At 40.3% G+C, this 7,668-nt stretch overlaps 1 protein-coding gene across 1 annotated transcript in view; it reads left to right on the forward strand.

The window, feature by feature from the left end:
• LOC143280155 (chitin deacetylase 7-like) overlaps positions 1-3,404 on the forward strand; it is an 18,279-nt gene extending 14,875 nt beyond the window's left edge. Inside the window, exon 5 of the mRNA XM_076584739.1 lies at positions 1-3,404. This exon is cut by the window's left edge and continues 2,398 nt beyond it. The gene's annotated coding sequence lies outside the window, so the exon portion shown is untranslated.
• Positions 3,405-7,668: the final 4,264 nt, after the last annotated feature.

Below are 7,668 nucleotides of genomic sequence, written 5' to 3' on the forward strand. Positions count from 1 at the left end.
TAAGATAACAGAGTTATTCTGATTCTGATGATATTAGCATATCTCTATATACATAGGTAGTTTTCAATTTGCTCATGGTCTACACATTTTCCTATTTGTTCTGTGATTCCTCCCCATCATGTGTCTATGTGACAGCGTTTCGACAGAATAGTATTGTAATAAATGCACCTCTGTAAATAAACGCCCCTTTCCATTTTTTTCTCTGGAGCATAAATGGTTTACTTTCTAAAATGAGAACTAATGATTTTGTTTCACTTCTTTGTGATTTTGATTTTGTGTGTTTGGTTGAAACATTTGTGGACAGCTCCAATTCCAATATGTTTGCTGGATACAAGGCATTTTGTAAACCCGCAGGAGATCAGGTGGTATTATTTGCTTCATGAAAAATAAATTAATTCCTTATGTAAAGATGATAGATGTAATATATGCAAACGTTTGTGTCTTGTTGATCGACAAGAAAGTATTTGGAACAAGTAAAGGTGTCATTTATGTTTGTGCAAATGTTCCTCCTGAAGGGTCTTCATTTTATGTTCATTTCAATCTTGATATCGGAATACTTTTACTCGAAAAATGTTGTCTTTTAAAAAAAAATAAAGATGTTTACACCATTCTTTGTGGTGATGTAAATAGCAGAACGTCAAACATTTCACAGGATTGTTCTCCTTACTATGTTTCTGACACACAACACGGAAGTCGCTCACTTACCTACGGTCGTTGCTCACGAGATTCAATTATAGATAACTATGGCAAGTTATTGTTAAATATGTGTACTACTTTAGAAATGATTATTCAAAAGGTATATGTAAGGGAGACCTTGAGGGTCACTATGCATATATTTGTGATTCTGGATGCAGTGTTAATGGCCATTTCATACCGTCTAGAAACCGTTTTTTTTCCACAGTTTATGATTCTAGTGAATTTCATGGTATTTAAAGACTAGATTTAGACCATATGTAAACAAGGAACAGCAAATGTATCTGTGTTAACAATACTGAAACGTCTAGCGACTGGTTTGACCACGAATGTAAGAATGCTCAAAGGAAAATAAGGCGACTGTTAAGGAGATTTCATCGTTCCGACGATGTTGCTATAGGTAGTGAATATACCATAGCTAGATGTGAATACAAACATTTGTTAAAGAGAAAAAAAACCGCAATTTAATGATCTATTGCTTGATAAACTTGAGTCTTCAATGACAAATCAGAAAGAGTTTTGAGATACGATCCATAAAGTCTCAGTTAAAAGGAAACAGCCAAGAAATAGTATCTTTGTTCACATCTGGTCCAGTCATTTCAAAATGTTATTAGAAAAAAATAGTAACTTATAATTACCAGCCTGGAGATGATGATGGTGATGAGTATATAAATCGTCCAATATCTGTTGAAGAAGTTTTGTTACCATTTATAAAACTAAAAAAACGTAAGGCTCCTGGTCCTGATGGTATAATCAGTGAACTTTACAAAAAATCGTGCGATCAGGTAGTTCAGTTTTTCCTAAAACTATTTAATGTTTTATATGATAAGGGCGTGTGCCCACAATGCTGAACGGGATCTTTTGTTTTGCCATTATTCAAGAAAGGTGATGCTAACAATTCTAATAATTACAGAGAGATTTCTCTAAGCGATATTAGTAGCAAGCTCGATAGTACAATTATAAATAGCAGATTACAAAAATGTCTAAAGGAACATAATATCACAGGTGAACGTCAACCTGGGTCTAAAGGTGGGTAATCAACGACAGTTTTCTCTCAATCGCAAGTTCTATGTAGCCGTAGACTTTGAAAAGGCATTTGACTCCATAAACCGTAATTTGTTGTGGACTATTTTATTAAAAATGATTGTAAAAGGTAAACTATTCAAATGTTTCAGGAGAATGTATATGTAAAATGCAGGAATAAGTGGGGCGCTCAATTAACAGATGTTATTCATTGTACAACTGGGGTTAAACAAGCAGATGTGTGCAGCCCGAATTTATTTTCTCTTTTTATAAACGAACTGGCTTTAGAAATATTAAACAATGGAAGACATGGTGCCAAATTTTCTTTGATGCTTTTGAACTATTCATCCTCATTTTGGCTGATGATATTGGTTTTTTGTTTTGTTTTGTTTTTTGTTAGTTTTTTGGTCTGAAACAGCCATTGGTTTACAGAGCTTAATGATTTACAAATGCTGCATCAACACTTCAAGTAAAGATATGACCAAAAGTAACATTATTAGTTTTCAAAAAGGTGTATATTCATGTATAAGGGAGAGAAGGATATACAACAGCGTTACAATTCCTGTAGTTTATGTGTACACAATTTTATACCTGGGGATATTGTTCACAACGCGTTTAAGTTTTGTTACTACTTGCAAAGACCTTGCCAGCAGGGCAAAAATGCTTTATCGTGTATTATGAAAACCATATTACAATTTAATAACATTTCCGTATTTTTTAATGAAAAAATTGACACAAGTACAGACCGTGGTACAGTATGGTTCAGAAATATGGGGGTTAAACAAAGCTGCTGTGAATATTGTGTCTGTACATCTATTTGCATCGAAGAAATTTCTGGGTGTAGACATGTACACACCTAATGATCTGATATACGGTGAAGCTGATAAAACCCCGATATATAAACTCAGTTGTTTATTGTATTCGTTACTAGTTTAAATTATTACAACTGGGAGAGTTTTGATTACCTCGTAAAGCCTACAAAATGTTACAAGAGTTAGATGCTAGGGGAAAAAAGAAGTGAGTTTCTGATGTGCGTAATTGTTTGTTTGAATATGAGCTTAGTAAACTATGGATAACCAGGGTGTTGGAAGTGTCAATGCATTTATTACTGTATTTCGTCTACGATTAATTGATTGCAGATTGCAAAAATTGCAGGAACATATTCAGTTTAGTGATAGATTTAGTATATATAGAACTTTTCGTAACGCCCATGAAGTAAAACCTTATCTTTTGTCTGTCATGGACAAACATTTGAAATACATAACGACCAGATTTCGATGGATACATCTGATTTAAATGTACATCATTATAGATATAGATAGTTTGATGTAAGTGATTTAATTTGTCCATTTTGTAAACAATCCAAGGAAGACGAGATGCATTTGTCTTGTGTTGTTCAGCACTAAGTGATATCAGACAAAAGCGTATTCCTTCAAAATATTACCGAAATCCATGTGACTTTTTAAAGTTAACTTTGTTGGTATCATCCATTAGATATAACGATGTTCGGAATTGGTCAGTTTCCTTGTCCAATGCATTTCAGATCCAGAGATAACGTATTGTCTTGACGATGTATTTGTTTGACATGACCAGTGATATGTATGTACAACATTTGATATGGCTGTGATTGGTTTGTATATAGCCATGCACATCCCTTCACGAATAAATCGTTCGTGTTCGTATTCGCATCCCTCTCTGTCTCTCAGTTTCTTCCCCCTCACTCCCCCTCTCTCTCTTCTCTTTCTCTCTGTCTCACTCCCTATCTCTTTACTTGCTGGTACACACGAATCATCTCCTTTACTACCCTCAACCCACCCTCATCCATCCCGTTTTGTACGGAGTGAAATGGACGTGATTCATATAGGCCGTGTGAAGATTCCACACTTTGGTAGTATGTACCCATATGCACATACACACGTACACACACGCACGCAACCCCCCCTCCCCTCCTCTCCCCCCCCTCCTCCCCACACGCGCATACACGGACACTACAACCGTGTTAGACAGAAGGTGCAAAGGTATAAAATGCATGAATTTGGAAAGTAAATAATGGAACCAGAGAAGATGTTTATGTAATGACATCAGGCATCGATTTCCAAATGAAGAGCAACAGACCTTGAGGCTCGTTGACTAATATCAACGGTATATACATTTGAATGTCTCTTGGCTTGAGAATATCAATCAGACATCTTGAAACAGATTTCAGAGGTAGGGGAAAAGAAAGGGGAAGTGAAAGTGAAGGAAGAAGCTCAGTTAAAATCCAGAGGGAAATTTTCTTTTACTTGAATTTGGAATATATATATATATATATATATATATATATATATATATATATATATATATATATAGAGAGAGAGAGAGAGAGAGAGAGAGAGAGATCATTTTTGTTACGGATACGTTTCTGGATCGGAAGCCAGTGAAGTCTCCGTGAAACGACCCGGGTGTGTTTCAAACTTCGAGATTCTTGTAACATGCCTCACTGCAGCATTTTGCACTGCTCTGCACACAAACACACACACACATACACGCGCGCGCGCGCGCAAGCACACACACACACACACACACACACACACTGACACACACACACACACACAGGCACAGACACACACACACACACACACACACACACACACACACTCACACTCACACACACACACACGCAACGCTTTAGTTTGTTTTCCCTTCGACTAAATTTATTGCTTTGCACATTCTACAACAATATTAACAAGAACAACATCATCATCAACTACTACAACAACTACTACTATTACAACTACTACTACAACAGCAACAACAACAACTACTACTATTACACTATTGCTACATTTTTTTTATATTACCATTATTGGTAGTAGCAGTATTAGTTGTGGTGGTAAAAGTAGTAATAGTAGTAGTGGTAGTAATAGTAGTAGTAGCAGCAGTAGTTAATGTAGTTTTAGTTATTGTTTCTATTCGAGGGGGTATGGATAAATTCGGTTTCGTTGAGTAGTAGTTGTGGGCATGACTAAAGGTTAAATAAAGCTTGATATTGAAGTGGAACCTTGTGTGTGTGTGTGTGTGTGTGTGTGTGTGTGTGTGTGTGTGTGTGTGTATGTGTGTGTGTGTGTGTGTGTGTGTGTGTGTTTGTGTATGTATGTATGTGTGTGTGTATGTGTGTGTGTGAATACGTGTGTGTATGTGTGTATGCGTGCGATTGTGTACGTGTGTGTGTGTGCATGCGTTTGTGTAAGAGTGCGAGCGCGCGCGCGCGCGCGCGCGTGTGTGTGTCGGGGTTTACTGAACTCATACAATCCTTCTTGACCTTTATTTCACTTTCTCTGTCTGTTTCAGTTTCAGTTTCTCAAAGAGGAGTCACTGCGTTCGGACAAATCCATTTACCGACACCACATCTGCTAAGCAAATGTCTTTTAGCAGCGTCGTAATCCTGCGCGCTTGGTCAGGCTTTGATTGCACACACACACACACACACACACACACACACACACACACACACATATATATATATATATATATATTTGTTTACCTATTCTTTTTCAAGTGCGTGCTGCACACGGGACCACGGTTTATCTATCGTCTCGACCGGATGATTTATACGCTTAGTGTGGTTTTCCATTCAAACTGTAAGAAAGGGCGAGAACTATCTCTGCCTCTTTCTCTGTCTGTCTGCTGTCTGTCCCCCCCCCCCCCGCCCCCCACCCCCTACCTTCCATGATAACACCCCTCAAACAACAAAAATCAACAACAAAACTTTAATCTAGATTCATCAAGCTACCGTATCGTATTTATCATTTAACAATGAGAAGTGTCGTTATGTATCACTGAACAATCAGAAGTGTCGGCCAGTCTGCAGGGGCTGAGGGATTTCCTGAAGGAGGTGAACGCTGACCCCAACGTCTGGCAGGTCACCATGACCCAGATGCTGGACTGGGTGCGTCGCCCGTTGCCGAGCCACCGTGTGCAGGAGCTGGCTTCGTGAAAGGAGTGCGGAGGAAGGCACGACGAGGCAATGAGGACAAGGTAAAGTTGGACAGGACATGGCGGGACAGGGAAGGGTGGGGTAGGACAGGGCAGGTCAGGACAGGACAGGGTAGAGCAGGGCAGGACAGGACAGGGTAGAGCAGGGCAGGACAGGACAGAACAGGGCAGGACAGGGTAGAGCAGGACAGGACAGGGTAGAGCAGGGCAGGACAGGACAGGGCAGGACAGGGTAGAGCAGGGCAGGACAGGACAGGGTAGAGCAGGGCAGGACAGGACAGGGCAGGGTAGAGCAGGGCAGGACAGGACAGGGCAGGACAGGACAGGGCAGGACAGGACAGGGCAGGGCAGGGCAGGACAGGACAGAGTAGAGCAGGGCAGGACAGGATAGGACAGGACAGGGTAGAGCAGGGCAGGACAGGACAGGACAGGGTAGAGCAGGACAGGACAGGACAGGGTAGAGCAGGGCAGGACAGGACAGAACAGGGCAGGACAGGGTAGAGCAGGACAGGACAGGATACAGCAGGGCAAGAGCACAGGGCAGGGCAGGAAGGGTACTTCAGGGCAGGGAAGGGTGGGGTAAAACAGTACAGGGCACGACAGGGCAGGTCAGGCCATGATAGACCAGAACTAGGTAGGGCGGTGCAGGGCAGGACAGGACAGGGAAGGGTAGGGAAGACAGGGCAAGACAGGTCATGTGATAGGACAGGACTGGGTAGGACAAGACAGGGCAGGACAGGACAGGACTGGACTGGGTAAGACATGACAATATAAGGCAGGAATTGACAGGGCACGGTAGGACAGGACAGGGCAAGGCAGGGCAGGGCAGGGCAGGGCAGGGCAGGGCAGGGCAATGCATGGTACGGTAGGACATGACATGACAGGACAGGGTAGGACAGGACACACACTCCCATCTAAAATAACTGTATTTGAAATACCCGGGTTTTTGTTGTTGTTGTTGTTCATGTGTTCTACAATAATAAACAATCGCACCAATATTCTCGTTTTGTTTAGCTTCTTTAAAAAAAGATACAGTTGCCATTGTAGGCCTGTGTGTGTTGCTGTAAGCTTTGGTTTTCTATGATGTGTTAAAAGCGTGACTGATCCATTTACGCTACACCATATCTGCTGGGAAAAAACCAAAGAGGTCTGACCTATGTATAAAACCTAAAGCTCCGTTCATGTCTGTGAGAGCCTACACTAGGTTTGTATAATATATACACATCAACATAAGCGTAATGAAATAAATAAATAAACGATATAAGTAAATGGATGAGTAGATGCATTAAGAATAGAATGGAATGATATTATTGAAATAAAAAGAATTTTTTTTTAAAGGAAAGTAGGACCCGCGTGAAGTTTGTGAAGGGAAATAAATCTTGATTTAAATCTCAGCACTTTCACCTTGATTGTCCTCCCCTGCACCCCCTCTCTCTCTCTCTCTCTCTCTCTCTCTCTCTCTCTCATTTTACCTCGATTTTAAGGCTTGCTTTTTTTTTCTTTTCTTTTTTAAAGGCGCATTTAAATTTTCCCCCTTTCAAAATGTGAATCTACACAAGTTCATTAGCGACTATATGATCGAAATTTGAATGAACAGAAAATATCCTCTTTTTTATTTTATTTAAAAACATTTTTTTTATATTAAAGTATAGCTATATCATAAATGTTTCAGATAATATACTTCAGACAGGACAGTTCAGAAGATGTTTGTATAATATTTTTTTCTGTTAGGGCGACAACTAGTCTGGAGGAGAATGGGGCTGGGGGGTCGTGACGGTTCAGCTGTAGTTATTGCAAGGCTATCACTGGTTGCTTCTCTCGAGGGGAAATAGCAAATAACTCCTCTTGGTACTTTAAAAGGACTGGTTGCTTCCCTTGCTGGTTTGCCTCTGTGTGCGTGTGTGCGTGTGTGTGTATGACGAACGACATGTCTTAGTCTGGCTTTAATCAGAACCTCTATCTTCTTTATTGCCCTTT

The sequence above is a fragment of the Babylonia areolata genome, chromosome 3 (genome assembly GCF_041734735.1).
Source record: "Babylonia areolata isolate BAREFJ2019XMU chromosome 3, ASM4173473v1, whole genome shotgun sequence".
Classification (NCBI taxonomy): Eukaryota; Metazoa; Mollusca; class Gastropoda; order Neogastropoda; family Buccinidae; genus Babylonia; species Babylonia areolata.